This window comes from Anabrus simplex, chromosome 2 (assembly GCF_040414725.1).
Source record: "Anabrus simplex isolate iqAnaSimp1 chromosome 2, ASM4041472v1, whole genome shotgun sequence".
Lineage (NCBI taxonomy): Eukaryota > Metazoa > Arthropoda > Insecta > Orthoptera > Tettigoniidae > Anabrus > Anabrus simplex.
Window position 1 is genome coordinate 554289099 of NC_090266.1, and position 16277 is coordinate 554305375.

Sequence of the window (16277 nt, forward strand, 5' to 3'; positions counted from 1 at the left end):
TTGGGGAAAGCAGAACAGTTTTTCTTAAATGAATTCCTCTTCATTGTCTGTCTTCACTAGAAAGTTGTTTAAAAATTCGTCAGTGTTTTGTACCTGGGATATTTCACTACTACCTGACTAAGCTTGTTGAATGCAATTTTAACAACTCCACAAGTTTCTGAAGACAATGTTGCTGAAATTTTGTCTCAGAGAAAGTGAATGTTGCAAGAGATTTTTTCAAGCTTCCAACTGTGTTCAGAGAAACAATAATGGATGTACTGTGCCTTTTATTGCATGCCATTTGTACCAAAATATTCCCAGGCCATGGCAGTGCTTGGCTGCATCTTCTGCATTTAAAGAATACAGAACTGTTTTCATTTCATCAAAGTATTTTATGTAGTGTGTCAGCCTCTTACCACTAAACCTGTTCAGTTAAAACTGGTTGTGGAGATAAGGACAAAGTTGGAAGCAGATCATGAAACTTGTAATTCTACTCAGTGACTTCACCAACACTTCCTTCATGCTGGAGACAATAAGGTCTACATCTTTAAACTGGCTTCTAACAGTTCCATTATCATGATTTAAACAGTAAGCAAGGCATGTCAGGTTAACTGTTTTAGGGTAAAGGACTTTAATTACAACTCCTGCTGTAACAGTATATGGAGCAGCATCACTGAGAAATAACAATACATCGTCATACTGTACCCCTTCTGGCCACAAGAAAGCTAACAAGGCATTGAAGAGTTTTGCAAGAGTGGAATGATTTACCCAGTCCAGTATTATTGTATTAAGAAGGAATGATCTACTACCAACTTTTATAGTACCAACTGTAGCACTACATATGCTCTGTTCTGATGCATCTATGGTTTCATTTATAAAAATCCATATTTATTTTATGCCCTTCAGTTTGTCCCAAATAATACAAATTACATATTTAGAACACTGTGGCACATAATTTTTGCACAGTGTAGATTTGTATGGCTCCCTTTTGCTTGTGTATTCTTCTAAAAATACACAAAGCTGCACATCATTAAATTTCCACAAAAGAATGTTGGAACTCACTAATGCTAAGCACAAGTCTGTCAAAAATGTATCATTTGAACTTGGTTGGTCACCTACATTGCTTGTAATCAGTTGCTGATTTATTTTAAATTCGTTCTTAACCCTCTCATTATTCCGTGTTGTATTAATATGCTGCACCGTGTCATATTTCTTCTTTGCAAAAGCACACTTTTCTCACGACGAACAACAAAATAAGACTTTTTCATCCATAGGAAAAATGTTTCTTCCTAACTCTTGTACGTATTTGCATAAAAGTGTTGATTAAGAGGTTTCTGTTGGTGGAATCCTTAACTTCACTACTGCACCGACTACAGAACTAATGCATGATGCACAACTGGGTGAGCTAACAGCTTGGAACTTACGGATTCACAAGCACGTTCCAGCATGCTGACACCCGATTGGACTGCTTTATAACAGAAGCAGCACGGCAGGGAATCCCAAGCTTCTGTCCTAATTTTAACAATGCAGTATTATTTCACAAAATTCTGGGGTTCCCCTCTTACACCCGTACCCTTGCTCTTTTACACGTTTAACTGAAGTCTCTTTCCTGTTAGCCAGTAAAAAAGTAATCAGTGGTAAATGACAACTGGGGATGAAATATGTATTTTTCAAGTGACACCTGTGGGTAAAATATGCTGTTTTAATTCAAAATTATCATAAAATAAACAAAACCATTTTTGTGCAGTAGCAGCATTTATAAGTACAATCAGACATACACTGACCAACAAGAAAGAAAGTGCTTATAAATGCTGCTTCTGCACTAATAAAGCTTTTAGGGTGTGGATTCAACAGAGGACAAAGAAAACGAGACAAGAATATAAGACCAAAAATGAGGAAGCTAAAAAGGTTGCAACAAAGGAGATGGAAAAAGGGACAAACAATGGAAGAAGATAGCAAAGGAAATAAAAAGTATTGTATAGAATGGCCAGGAAGAAGAGGAAAGGTGTGACGGAGGATGTTATAATGATAGATAAAAATAAAAATGAAGTGCAGGAAAAAGAGAAACTCAAAGGAATGTGGAAGGAGTATTTTGAAGATTTACTAAACTCAGAAGGATTCATTGAGGAGGAAAGTATGAGCATGGACGAAAGAAGAAACATAGAAATAGAAAAAGACAACATGGGGAGAAGTTTAACAACCCATTTTAAACAGTATAAGACCTTCAAGAATTACAGTTTGTCAATCAGATGTTGGAACAGCAATTTTAACGTTTTAATAGTTATAAGAAAATACTTTATTTTTTAGAGAAATAAGCACAATACTCTAATAGCCTACTTGATGTTACTTTAATTAACGTATAAGATATTTATCTGTATTTCTGTCAAAGACTTTCATTTTATACAATAACAACAGGATATAATTTAGAAAAACACCACTTTGAAAGGTGTTTACATATATGTTACTAAGCGTTTGTGTACCTCAACAGTGGCAAATTTGACCAAACGTCCATAGACAATGAACTTGTTTGAATGCATGTTAATATAAACATGTAGTTTTAAACTGTGACAGTTCTGAGAATTAAGCACAAGATCATAATAATTAGGTGTTACAACTAATAAAAAATGTAGGATCTTTTTTCCAGAGATCTGCAACTATTATAGTTCTATCACGCGATCCCACCAGCGGTAGAAGCGGTAGAAGAATTACTGAAACTGGACTGTGGACTAGTGGTCACTGGTGCTCTTCACAGATAAGTTCTAATTTTGTCTCCGGTCTTCTGATGGTAGAGTGCAAGTATGGAGAAGAACTGGGGAACAGTACTTACCCTGCAATATTTCTGAAAGGACACTGTTTGGAGGCGACTCCAACATGGTTTGGGGTGGTATCAGCTTTGAGGCATGAACAGAGCTTGTTGTCATTAATAGAGTACTCTGAATGTATACCAATACATTGAGACTGATACAGGACAACACACGTTTCCATGTTGCTTGATGTGTGTCTGAATTCTGTCAGGATACAAATCCTGAGCTGGCCAACCCATAGCTGAGACCTTGGTACCTTTAAGCACCCAGAAGAAATGCTGGAGAAAATGTCCAACGTCAACATTTTTACATCCTTAATGAAATGAAACCACTGCCTGAGGAGAGGATTTGGAACCCTCAGGATATAATCCAGGAACTTACTGGTAGCATGCCATGGCACATGGAGTCTGTCATCATCACCAGGGGTGGAAACGCATATTGCCAGTGAGAAGAAAGTGGTCAATGACTGCTAGGAAATGTTCATTTCCAAGATAGTGAATTAAGGTGTCATTGTCCCTTTAATTTCATTGAGTGAATTTTTGATTCAATCTGGATGAACGACCTTACATTTTTGTATAACAGAAATGGGCATATGAATGTGCTTAATTTTGATCTTCAGTGCAAGGTCAATCTCACAATGCATTTTGCAGCCAGAATCAAAGGTTTTGAACTAAAACTTGCATTATGGTAGCATCATTTAAGAGGAGGGTGAAATATCTTCTTTTCTCAGGCTCTCTTCAAAGATGCATTCAATAGAATCTATACAGCTTAACCAATTGGGAACATGCATGATGCGGGGTTTTAATTAAAAATATGCTAATCTGATTCAAAATTTCATGCAGAATTCAAAAATGTGATCAGAATGTACAAATAATAACTCCAAACATGATAAAAGTCTACGAAAATGTCACGTCACGCAAGTACGCGATCTCATTGGTCTGACGTCATCGTACAGGTTGACTGAATTAGCAGACGAAATAACACATAGTGTGCTGTGAGAAGCAGGATACACTTCGCGTATTTCTACTTTACGTTAGTGTCTAGTATGGTTAAATTCGAGGTCTATACATTGGATAATAATCTGAGTGGTATATTTTAGACTTAAAATGAATCCTGCGCAGACAGTGAGGCAGAAAACTTATAAATGGTGTAGAGTTCCGATGTGCAATAGCACATCGCATACCGTACCAAACAAATTGTTTATAAATGTTCCAAAGACGCTAAAACTAGGGAGAAATGGATTTTAGCGAGCCGGAGAAATGCTGGTGATATATCGGAAAAGTCTACAGTTTATTTTTTTTGAAGATTTTATTTAACGTAAGATGAATTTGTTTGAATTTTCAAATCACTTTTCCATGTCAGCTGTTCTAGTGGTAAAACTTTAAATTTTAATGTATGATGCTTTATTTAAATGCTTCAATTACATCTTGGAATATGAAAGTAATAAACAGTGCATTGAATAATGCTGATTATTAAAGTATTCTCCAAACCTAACCTATGTTTTGGGTGATCCATGTCAAGATAATAAATCAAAGGGGTTATGAACCATTTTGACAGCTCTAATTCTATCTTGGCATGGGACAGTTATGTATGTCTTTATTGAAGAGCTTAATTGGTAAAGAAATTTAGGTTATATCTAAATACTCTATAATGTAACAAAGAATAGGCGTGTACATCATGAAAGGAAACAACGTTAATTTAACAAATGTATAACTCTACACAAAACCAATGCTTGTCTGTTGGGGTCTTATAAGTTAACAATGCTCAATTATAATAATTATCATAATATTAATGAAATAAATAACATAATTGCACACAGGTGAAAATAGTGATGTAGGTGTTTAAAATATTATCCAACTTAGTTTTACATTATACAAGCCAAGTCAATAAACCGAAGGGTAAAAATACCGCGCGAGTTGGCCGTGCGGTTAGTAGCGCGCAGCTGTGAGCTCGCATCCGGGAGATCGTGGGTTTTGAACCCCACTGCCGGCAGCCCTGAAGATGGTTTTCCGTGGTTTCCCATTTTCACACCAGGCAAATAATGAGGCTGTACCTAAGGCCACGGCCGCTTTGTTCCCATTCCTAGGCCTTTCCTGTCCCATCGTCGCCATAAGACCTATATGTGACGGTGTGACGTAAAGCAAACAGCAAAAAAAAAAAAAAAAAAAAAAAGAGTAAAAGTCACAGCACCCAAAGACATTCCTGTATCGAGCGACTAAAATGTCACCAGGACACTTTTCTTTCCTGATATGCTCAGCTTGTAAAAAGCCAAATGTAATTAATGTTATTGGCTTCACGCCCTGCTAACTACTACTACGATTTTCGGAGACGCCGGTGTGCAGGAATTTAGTCCTGCAGGAGTTCTTTTACGTGCCAGTAAATCTACCGACACGAGGCTGACGTATTTGAGCACCTTCAACTACCACCGGACTGAACCAGGATCGAACCTGCCAAGTTGGGGTCAGAAGGCCAGCACCTCAACAGTCTGAACCACTCAGCCCGACTTGTGAAAACTAGATGAAGTCATATTTATCTTTATCATGTTTAACTTTTTCCCTCTACAGAGATATTTAATTCTCTTTCATGGGCCCCGGAAGTGGGTATTCCAGTTGTCCCAACCATAAATATATATTTTTTTGGAAATGATAGATTATAGCCCTATAGTACTATGATCTTTCTTTCTTTCCTTCTTTCTTTCCTTCTTAATCAGTTTATCCTTCAGGGTTGGTTTTCTCTCGGACTCAGCGAGGGATTTCACCTCTACCACTTCAAGGGCAGTGTCCTGGAACGTGAGACTTTGAGTATGGTGATGCAACTGGTGAGGAGGGCCATTACCTCGCCCAGGCGGCCTCACCTGTTATGCTCAACAGGGGCCTTGTTGGAGGATGGGAGGATAGGAAGGGATAGACAAGGAAGAGGGAAGGAAACGGCCGTGGCCTTAGGTGCCTGGAGGAGAAGTAGGAAAATACGAAAAACCACTTCGAGGATGGCTGAGGTGGGATTCGAAACCCTTCTACTCAGTTGACCTCCCGAGGCTGAGTAGACTCCGTTCCAGCCCTCGTACTATTTGTTTTCAACTTTCATGGCAGAGCCGGGAATCGAAATCGGGCCTCCGGGAGTGGCACACATTAACCACTACACCGCAGAAGCGGACTAGTACTATAATGCTACCTATATGTTTATGTTAGTGCTGAAATCCGATTTCTTACTTTACTAATGCTGAAAGCCCGAAAATGTAATGTTATTCTTTAATAGGGGAATCAGTCTAGAAGGAAATGTTGAAAGTGATGTGATATCTATCCAGGTTCGTTGTTATCTTAATACTATGGGTTACAGTACATTGCACGTATATAAAAGACGCCACTTACAAACTTGCTTGTTATCCGCGAATTTCTGCGGCCACAAAAGTCACATTTTTCAAGAATGATGACATCTACACATGGTAGATTGTCTGACTGTGCTGTTTTGAACCTTTCTTCTGTCATTTCGAAGTTATTCGCAATCATGAATAATAAACAATCGGCTTTTAGCAACGGCTGATGCACAACGGCTGGTAGAGCTCCATGCGGTACTGGATCGTGACGTCACAGCGCGCCGCTTACGTCAGAGGCCGTTTCACTCGCCTTGCGGAAAGGCACTATTAAATATTTTTTTAATGGTAGAAAACAAGGCAACATACCACAATGCAATACGTTTACGTACTATTTCATTGGTGTACTTTTCAAAAAAAATATTTTTGAAAATGATGCATGTTCCCAATTGCTTCAGGTTTAACGGTCCCGCGTGCTCGCTGAGGAATTAGATTTGAATCATCCTCAACATGAGTAAGCCACCCGGTCAGAACTACTGTGCACCAGTCTGAAATAAATGCCAGAAATAGAACAGCAACCAGAATTTTCACGCACACAGTTTTCACTGAAGCATTCAAAATAATTGTACTCAACAACAATGATGTTAAAAACAAAGATTTTTGTGGTAAATTTCGAAACATTTGGTTATATGAAGATACAATTCACATTACTCATTGTCTCTCAAAAAATTGAGGTCTCAGTACATTTTGTCTTTGCTCAATATAATTGGATGCAAAGCTTTCGAACTTGGCACATCCGAATGCAGGGTGTAAAGTAGGTCTTAATTTGATCCTCATTAGTGTCAAGCCACTTTTCACCTTCTTTTTCCATGTGGGTCAGGTAATTGTTCCACAGCGTAAATACACAGTTAAAAAATATTAGGGGAACATCGTTTTGAATGTACGGCATGCTCCACAAAACAATACCTCTCACACAGGTATATTACCAACTAAACCTTTATTCTTTACTGTTCAAGTATACAAAAGAAAATCAATGGATTCGCGTTCATTTTCAGAACACAAACAGAAATGTCCAAATAGGAGCAAAAACAAGGTAAGAACTGTCCTCCAGGGTGGATTTTTATCACGGTTGGAGAGCTTCAGTATTTTGTATGTCCTCCACGAGCATTTATCACAGCTTGGCACTTAAGTGGTATGCTCCGTATAAGTTGACAGAGGTCACGTTGCGGTATCAGGTCCCGTTCTTCAATGAGAGCCTGTTCGAGGTCTTGGAGAGTCTGTAGTGGAACAGGACGCCCACGAACACTTCTGTCAAGCCTATCCCACACATGCTTGATGGGATTAAGGTTGGGATTCACTGCTGGCCATTCCATCTCTTGAATGTCCAGTTCTCGCAAGACAGCTCTGGTGCTAGATGAGCCCTGGCATTGTTGTGCATGAGTACGAATTCAGGGCCAACACATGCTGTAGCGGTATCTGCTCGATGTACCCCGCAGCGCTAAGATTACCACGGACGACGACAAGATCCGTACGGCCATCAATACTGATGCCACCCCACACCATCACAGAACCTTGTCCGAATCGGTCACCTTCCTGTACAACATTTGGCATGTACTGCTTACCATGGTGTCTCCATACACCTTGATGTCCATCACGCTGTGTCAGGGGAAATCAGGACTTGTCTGTGAGCAACACAGGTTTCCATTGGCGAAGTTGCCAGTTGACGTGGGTACGGGCAAACAGAAGGCGAGCTGCACGATGTTGCTGTGTTAAACGGGGCACTCAAACAGGACATCTGGGTCGTAAGGACACTTATCTTAACCTGTTCCTTACTGTCTGGTCAGGCACTGTGATCTCAGTGACCCTCCTGAGGTCTTGTTGCAGTTCTGTGGCAGTTGCTGAACGGCACCGCAATGCACTGATGGTCAGATATCGGTCATGCTGTGGGCTTGTCAGGCATCCACAACCTTGTCCAATCCTCCTTATGAACTGGCCTGTCTCATTGTAGTGATTCCACAAGCATTGAATAACTGATGGAGAGACATTGAGATCCACAGCAACACAATGAAAAGTCCATCCTTCCTAGATCAAAGTGACGGCCGTTGCGAATTGAACTTCGTTAAGATGTCTCATGGGATGAGCTGGTTTACGTACAATGTGCTCAAATGACCGCAGTAGTCTGTGTACATCATAACGACACACGGACGCTCCGCTATTCACTTTGTTTTGAGGGTTCACCTGACAGTTTCATGCATGGCTACGCCTACAGATGGAGTATAATGTTCACATACCAGAATTTACAAAATATGTACCCCTTATTCTTTTTGAACTGTGTATTTGTTTCCTGCGCAATTTGGGAAACGAGTCTATAACCTTCAAGAATACAACTCCGACGCAGAATTATCTAAATATTTATTTCTCATTTCTCATGATACCCCTGGATAGCCTCCAAAGTGATTTATCTTTATTACTAACCCACACCCAGTCAATGTTTTGATTTCGCACTCAGGACTTTCGGTACAATTTCACTGTCACTCGTATGAAATTAATTATCACTTTCACTTCAAATTTCAATCAATCAGTCACTACTGATCTGCATTTAGGGCAGTCGCCCAGATGGCAGGTTCCCTGTCTGTTGTTTTCCTAGCCTCCCCTTAAATGATCGCAAAGAAATTGGAAAGTTATTGAACATTTCCCTTGGTAAGTTACTCCAATCCTTAACTCCCCTTCCTACAAACAAATATTTGCCCCAATTTGTCCTCTTGAATTCAAATTTTATCTTCATATTGTGATCTTTCCTACTTTTAAAGATGCCACTCAAACTTATTTGTCTACTGATGTCCTCCCACGCCATCTCTCCAGTGACAGCTCGGAACATGCCACTTAATCGAGCAGCTTGTCTCCTTTCTCCCAAATCTTCCCAGCCCAAACTTTGCAACATTTTTGTAACACTACTCTTTTGTTGGAAATCATCCAGAACAAATCAAGCTGCTTTTCTTTGGATTTTTTCCAGTTCTTGAATCAAGTAATTCTGGTGAGGGTCCCATACACTGGAACCATACTCCAGTTGGGGTCTTACCAGAGACTTATATGCCCTCTCCTTTACATCCTTACTACAACCCCTAAATACCTTCATAACCATGTGCAGAGATCTGTACCCTTTATTTACAATCATATTTATGTGATTACCCCAATGAAGGTCTTTCCTCATATTAACACCTAGGTACTTACAATGATCCCCAAACGGAACTTTCACCCCATCAACACAGTAATTAAAACTGAGAGGACTTTTCGTATTTGTGAAACTCACAACCTGACTTTTAAGTCCTTTTATCATCATACCATTGCCCACCATCCATCTCGCAACACTATCGAGGTCACCCTGCAGCCGCTCACAATCTTGTAACTTATTTATTACTCTGTACAGAATAACATCATCTGCAAACAGCCTTATCTCTGATTCCACTTCTTTACACACATCATTGATATATATAAGAAAACATAAAGGTCCAATAATGCTGCCTTGAGGAATTCCCCTCTTAATTATTACAGAGTCAGATAAAGCTTTGCCTACTCTAATTCTCTAGTTCTATTTTCTAGAAATATGGCCACCCATTCAGTCACTCGTTTTTGTAGTCCAATTGCACTCATTTTTGCCAGTAGTCTTCCATGATCTACCCTATCAAATGCCTTAGACAGGTCAATCGCAATAAAGTCCAATCTACCTCCTGAATCCAGGATATCTGCTATACCTTGCTGAAATCCTACAAGCTGAGCTTCAGTCGAATAACCTTTCCTAAACCCAAACTGCCTTCTGTCGAACCAGTTATTAATTTTGCAAACATGTCTAATATAATCAGAAAGAATGCTTTCCTAAAGCTTGCATACAATGCATGTCAAACTGACAGGCCTGTAATTTTCAGCTTTATGTCTATCACCCTTTCCTTTATACAAAGGGGCTACTATAGCAACTCTCCATTCATTTGGTATAGCTCCTTCAACTAAACAATAATCAAATAAGTATTTCAGATATGGTACTATATCCCAACCCATTGCCTTTAGTATATCCCCAGAAATCTTATCAATTCCAGCTGATTTTCTAGTTTTCAACTTTTGTATCTTATTGTAAATGTCATTGTTATCATAGTTAAATTTTAATACCTCTTTAGTATTATACACATCCCCTATCTGGACATTATCCTTGTAACCAACAATCTTTACATACTGCTGACTGAATACTTCTGCCTTTGGAAGATCCTCGCATACACACTCCCTTTGTTCATTAATGATTCCTGGAATGTCCTTCTTTGAAGCTGTTTCTGCCTTAAAATACCTATACATACCCTTCCACTTTCCACTAAAATTTGTATGACCACCAATTATGCTTGCCATCATGTTATCCTTAGCTGACTTCTTTGCTAGATTCAATTTCCTAGTAAGATCCTTCAATTTCTCCTTACTTCCACAGCCATTTCTAACTCTATTTCTTTCCAACCTGCACCTCCTTCTTAGTCTCTTTATTTCCCTGTTATGATATAGTGGATCTTTACTATTCCTTACCACCTTTAAAGGTACAAACCTATTTTCACATTCCTCAACAATTGCTTTAAACCCATCCCAGAGTCTGTTTACATTTTTATTTACCGTTTTCCACCGATCATAGTTGCTTATTAAAAACTCCCTCATGCCTGTTTTATCAGCCATATGGTACTGCCTAACAGTCCTAATTTTAATCTCTTCCTTTCTTTCACATTTATTTTTAATTACCACTGTACCGGGCGGTACACCTCCACGCCGCTAATTTAAAATGTGCGCCAATTGAAACTCCTCTGCTGGAGGAAGTCTGAACTTTATTGACGGTATTAATTTTCAAATTTCTCAGAAGATGTCACTACGTGGAAAATTTGGAGTTTTTGAACTGTGTCATTTTCGACGTATTTTTGTTTTGCTTGTAGAAAGAAGTGTGAACTTTCTGTTCTAGAGGACACTACTGAAGATCAACAATAGTGCACCCTAGTGCGGAGTGAAAGAACTATTTTTTTTTTTTGGAGAAATTTTTATTTCAAAAGTTTGTTTCTTGTTAAATTTCTTTCTGTTATTGTTTAAGTTGCCTGTATACCCCTCTCTTTCCCCTTGTTTTGTATTTAGCCAATCCCGAATTTCTTTTATTAATTTCTGACCAATCGGATGTATCTTCCCCCAACTTGAATATGTTGCTGTATCCTACCCAATAAAGTTCTTGTGGGAGGGTGTTCTCATTCCCCTAACGCCTCGAACTTTCCGCGAGAGGATATAAACTGCTGAGTTTAGGGTCTCCGGGCCACTTCTGTTCCATCTTTCAGTGTGTAAAGTACATAGCAGGGGGCGGGAAGCGCCTCTTTCTTCGGCGACAGTCAACAACCAGGTAATGGCCGACTAATTACTTCTTTTCTTGCTTGCTCAGCAGTTTAACTCTCGGGGCGGGTCCGAAGTTTTTCCATTATGTAACCTTCCTTAAAATGTAAAGAAACTTGTATCTATTCTATCTTTTAAACTACATATTGGGATAGAGAGTGCTTAACCCTCTCGAGCTCCCACTCATATTGTTTTGAGGTGAACTTATATTTTTCTCAACCTATTCTTCTTCGACTTAATGTAAATTGTTTCCTTCTTAAGTCACCTCTTTAGTATGGGATTAGCCCTTGTATTAACGGCCTAGTGCCAAGTAGGTTTTAAACAAAGCGTATTAGGAGCGCAAGTTCGCCTCCTCTCAAATTGTTATTTTAGAGGTCAAGTAATTAATCTTTTCTCACTTAGTAGACCTCAGTAGGTTGGGTATTTTACCCCTGTGTTTATGTCCAGAGAGGACAACTTGAAGGTGGAGTTTGGTGTGGCCTTTGAGAGGCTTAAAGTTGAGAGCGAAGGGCTCTTTCTTGAAAATTAAGTGTTGTATGCCTCGAGGAGGCTTTTCTGTGTAATTTGGAGCAAGTGCTCTGGAACATGAACGGGGTTTTCGGCCCCTCTGGTAAAATTTATTTTGGAGTAAAGTCGGGCTAATTGCTCAAAAATTGTGAATTTGGGGCTCGAAGCCCAAATCCTGTAAATCCTGTAATTGGAACTGTTGTTGCCTTGCTACTCTGTACCTGCCGTAATTGTTATTTCTTAATTTTGAAAATAAAATATAACCTTGTTAAATTTTAAATTAATTTTACTTTCGTAACTTGAGACCTGTTCACCACCCCGCACCTTCTTTCACCTCTACCTACCACCAAAACATGGTAACAACCACAAAAACAGCTTCGTGATCACTAATACCATCTATTACTTCGGTTTCTCTATAGAGCTCATCTGGTTTTATCAGCACCACATCCAAAATATTCTCCCCTCTAGTTGGTTCCATCACTTTCTGAATCAGCTGTCCTTCCCATATTAACTTATTTGCCATTTGTTGGTCATGCTTCCTGTCGTTCGCATTACCTTCCCAATTGACATTTGGTAAATTGAGGTCACCTGCTACTATCACGTTCATTTCCATATCATTTCCAACATAGCTGATTATCTTATCAAATAATTCTGAATCAGCTTCAGCGCTACCCTTTCCTGGTCTGTACACTCCAAAGACATCAAGTTGTTGCCTATTATCTTTAGAGAAGAGCCTTACACCCAGAATTTCATGTTTTTCATCCTTAACTTTTTCATAGCTTACAAATTCTTCTTTCACTAGAATGAATACTCCCCCTCCTATCATTCCTATGCTATCTCTACGATTCGCACTCCAGTTCCGTGAGAATATTTCTGCATCCATTATATCATTTCTCAGCCATGATTCAACTCCTATTACAATGTCTGGTATGTATATATCTATTAAATTACTTAATTCAATTTCTTTGTGTACAATGCTTCTGGAGTTGAGCACTAACATTTTTATGTCATCCCTACTTGATTTCCAGTTCCCTGTTCGCTTAACACCGCTCCCTAGGCCACCCCGTTTCCCTGAATGTAACTGCCTATAACCCTTCTAAACAAGTTTCCTGACTTACACATACTACTGCGGTTTAAGTGAAGGCCATCTGGGCACAGATCCCTGTCTCCTACCCACCCATTAGGATCTAGAAATCTCACTCCCAGTTTCCCACTTACCCACTCCATAGTCTCATTTAAATCCCCAATCACCTTCCAGTCTGTATCCCTCCTACACAGTATTCCACTGATAACAATCTCCGCTTCCTTAAATTTCACCCGTGCTGCATTTACCAGATCCCACACATCCCCAAATATGTTGGTAGTTATGCCTGCTTGCCTTACTTGGTTAGTACCAACGTGAAACACTACCACCTTCTCCTTTCCCTCCTCCTTCTCTTCTACTTTCCTCAACATCTGCTTTAACCTAATTCCTGGATAACACTCTACCCTGGTACCCTTTCCTATACACACTTTCCCGACATGTCTAATGATAGAATCCCCCATGACCAGAGCCTCAAACCTACCCACCTCATTTGATCCCCTCCCCTCCTGGTCAGCCCTATCTTCTCTCATTACTGCAGAAGCTACTTCCTCCTCCCTTTGCTCCCTCCCATGACCCTGTTCCACCTGTCTTTTCCTTTCCAGTATACTACATTTCCCTTTCCTACCTTTTCCCTTCCTCCCACTTCCACACATCTCAGCAACAGTTCCCTGTTCCTCATCTTCCCTCGGTTGTTCTACCTGCAGTGACTCGTACCGATTTCTAACAGACACCTGTCCTGAATTCTGATCCTGAACAGAGCCCTTAGCCTGCAATCTCCTTCCCCTTAAAACATTAGACCACCTGTCTTCTACAATTCCCCCATTTCCTTCCCATCCCTCCTTTACACCTACTGTATCCTGTACATTATTTGAGGGAGGTCTACTTTCCTTCCTGTCCTCTGAGAGTATCCTAATTATCTTCCTCAAACTCTCAAACTCCTCCCTCCTACTCCTTAATGCCTGGCCACACCCACATTTCTACAGTTGCACTGCTTAGCCATTATTTACGGAATAATGGGAAGAAAAGGAAAAATAAAATAACTTACTCTGTGCAAGTAAAAATGAAAGGAAAGAAATATTTGCCTATAAAAATGAAAGGAAAGAAATATTGTCTAGGTAGTTCACAAAAATCACACTACAACAAGGTAATTAATATAAGCTATTACTACACTACAGTACTACTTAGTTGTACAAATTTTTTTCTACAACACCCTAACAGAATGAAAATTGTTGTTAATTACTGAAAACCGAAAGTAATACACAAGAATTAGGTCTACTCAATTCTAAACTGCAGTTAAGTCTGCCCTAATTACTGCAACAGAATTCTAGTAAGAGAGTTAATACAGATACCACAGATACTATAGATACTACACAAATATTTCACAGTAATAGAATAAACACACTAATTTATAATAAGATACCTGCTATAATACACTACATTGATTTTAAACTACGTTCAGACGTATCCTAATTATAATATAACAGGTTATTACCAAGCACAAACTGAAATGGAAATTACAATTGAAGTTTGAAATTCGCAAGGCTACTCAAAATAATAGAATAAGCACTCTAAATCCTACTAAGTCATTACAATACACTAAAACAGTTTTTAAAATACGTTCAGATGTATCCTAATTACAATAGGTCCTTATTAAGCACAAAAAGAAATGAAAATTGCAATTAGGCCTAAAGTTTGAAATTCGCAAGAACTACCGTACTCAAGGATTACCAACAAAGTTAAACACGTATCCAGAAGATTATATCTTTAGTATAACTTTATCCTACTATGCTCTGATAGATATGAAACCTTGCGTTTGGTTAAATGCTGAAGTATCGAAAGTATTGCCGAACACAAAGAAAAACTTGACTATAACAGGCAAGATACTATCTAATATACCTTATCTTCACTACAATTCTCAACTGAAACGTGGTTATGTGATTATTACAACTGGTGGATTACTATTATTTTCTTTACTGCACGGGACGGAGAATAAAAGTGTCCTTAATTAGGCCTACAGAAAAATGCGAGGTTGTCTACAATAATTTCTCAAAAATATTTCTGTCAAAACTACTACTACTACTACTCCAGGGACTTGAATTCCAATTACTGGAATGTATGAACTTTATTATTATTATTATCAGTCACTCCTGATCTGCATTTAGGGCAGTCGCCCAGGTGGCAGATTCCCTATCTGTTGTTTTCCTAGCCTTTTCTTAAATGATTGCAAAGAAATTGGAAATTTATTGAACATCTCCCTTAGTAAGTTATTCCAATCCCTAACTCTCCGTCCTATAAACGAATATTTGCCCCAATTTGTCCTCCAGAATTCCAACTTCATCTTCATATTGTGATCTTTCCTACTTTTAAAGACACCATCCAAACTTATTCGTCTACTGATGTCCTCCTACGCCATCTCTCCACCGACGGCTCGGAATATACACTTAGTCGAGCAGCTCGTCTCCATTCTCCCAAGTCTTCCCAGCCCAAATTTTGCAACATTTTTGTAACGCTACTCTTTTGTCGGAAATCGCCCAGAACAAATCGAGCTGCTTTTCTTTGGATTTTTTCCAGTTCCTGAATCAAGTAATCCTGGTAAGGGTCCCATACACTGGAACCATACTCTAGTTGGGGTCTCACCAGGGACAAATATGCTCTCTCCTTTACATCCTTACTACAACCCCTAAATACTCTCATAACCATGTGCAGAGATCTGTACCCTTTATTTACAATCATATTTATGTGATTACCCCAATGAAGATCTTTCCTTATATTAATACCTAGGTATTTACAATGATCCCCAAAGGGAACTTTCACCCCATCAACGCAGTAATTAAAACTGAGAGGACTTTTCCTATTTGTGAAACTCACAACCTGACTTTTATTCCCGTTTATCATCATACCATTGTCTACTGTCCATCTCACAACATTATCGAGGTCATTTTACACTATTATAACTTATTGTAACTTATTTATTACTCTGTACAGAATAACATCATCTGCAAAAAGCCTTATCTCTGATTCCACTTCTTTACACATATCATTGATATATATAAGAAAACATAAAGGTCCAATAATACGCCTTGAGGAATTCCCCTCTTAATTTTTACAGGGACAGATAAAGCTTCCCCTACTCTAATTCTGTAAGTTCTGTTTTCTAGAAACAGAGCCACCCATTCAGTCACTCTTTTGTCAAGTCCAA

General features: G+C 39.0%; 1 protein-coding gene across 7 annotated transcripts in view; it reads left to right on the forward strand.

The window, feature by feature from the left end:
* LOC136864217 (ATP-dependent helicase brm) overlaps positions 1 to 16277 on the forward strand; it is a 510653-nt gene that overhangs the window by 25762 nt on the left and 468614 nt on the right. The gene's annotated exons all lie outside the window — the stretch shown is intronic.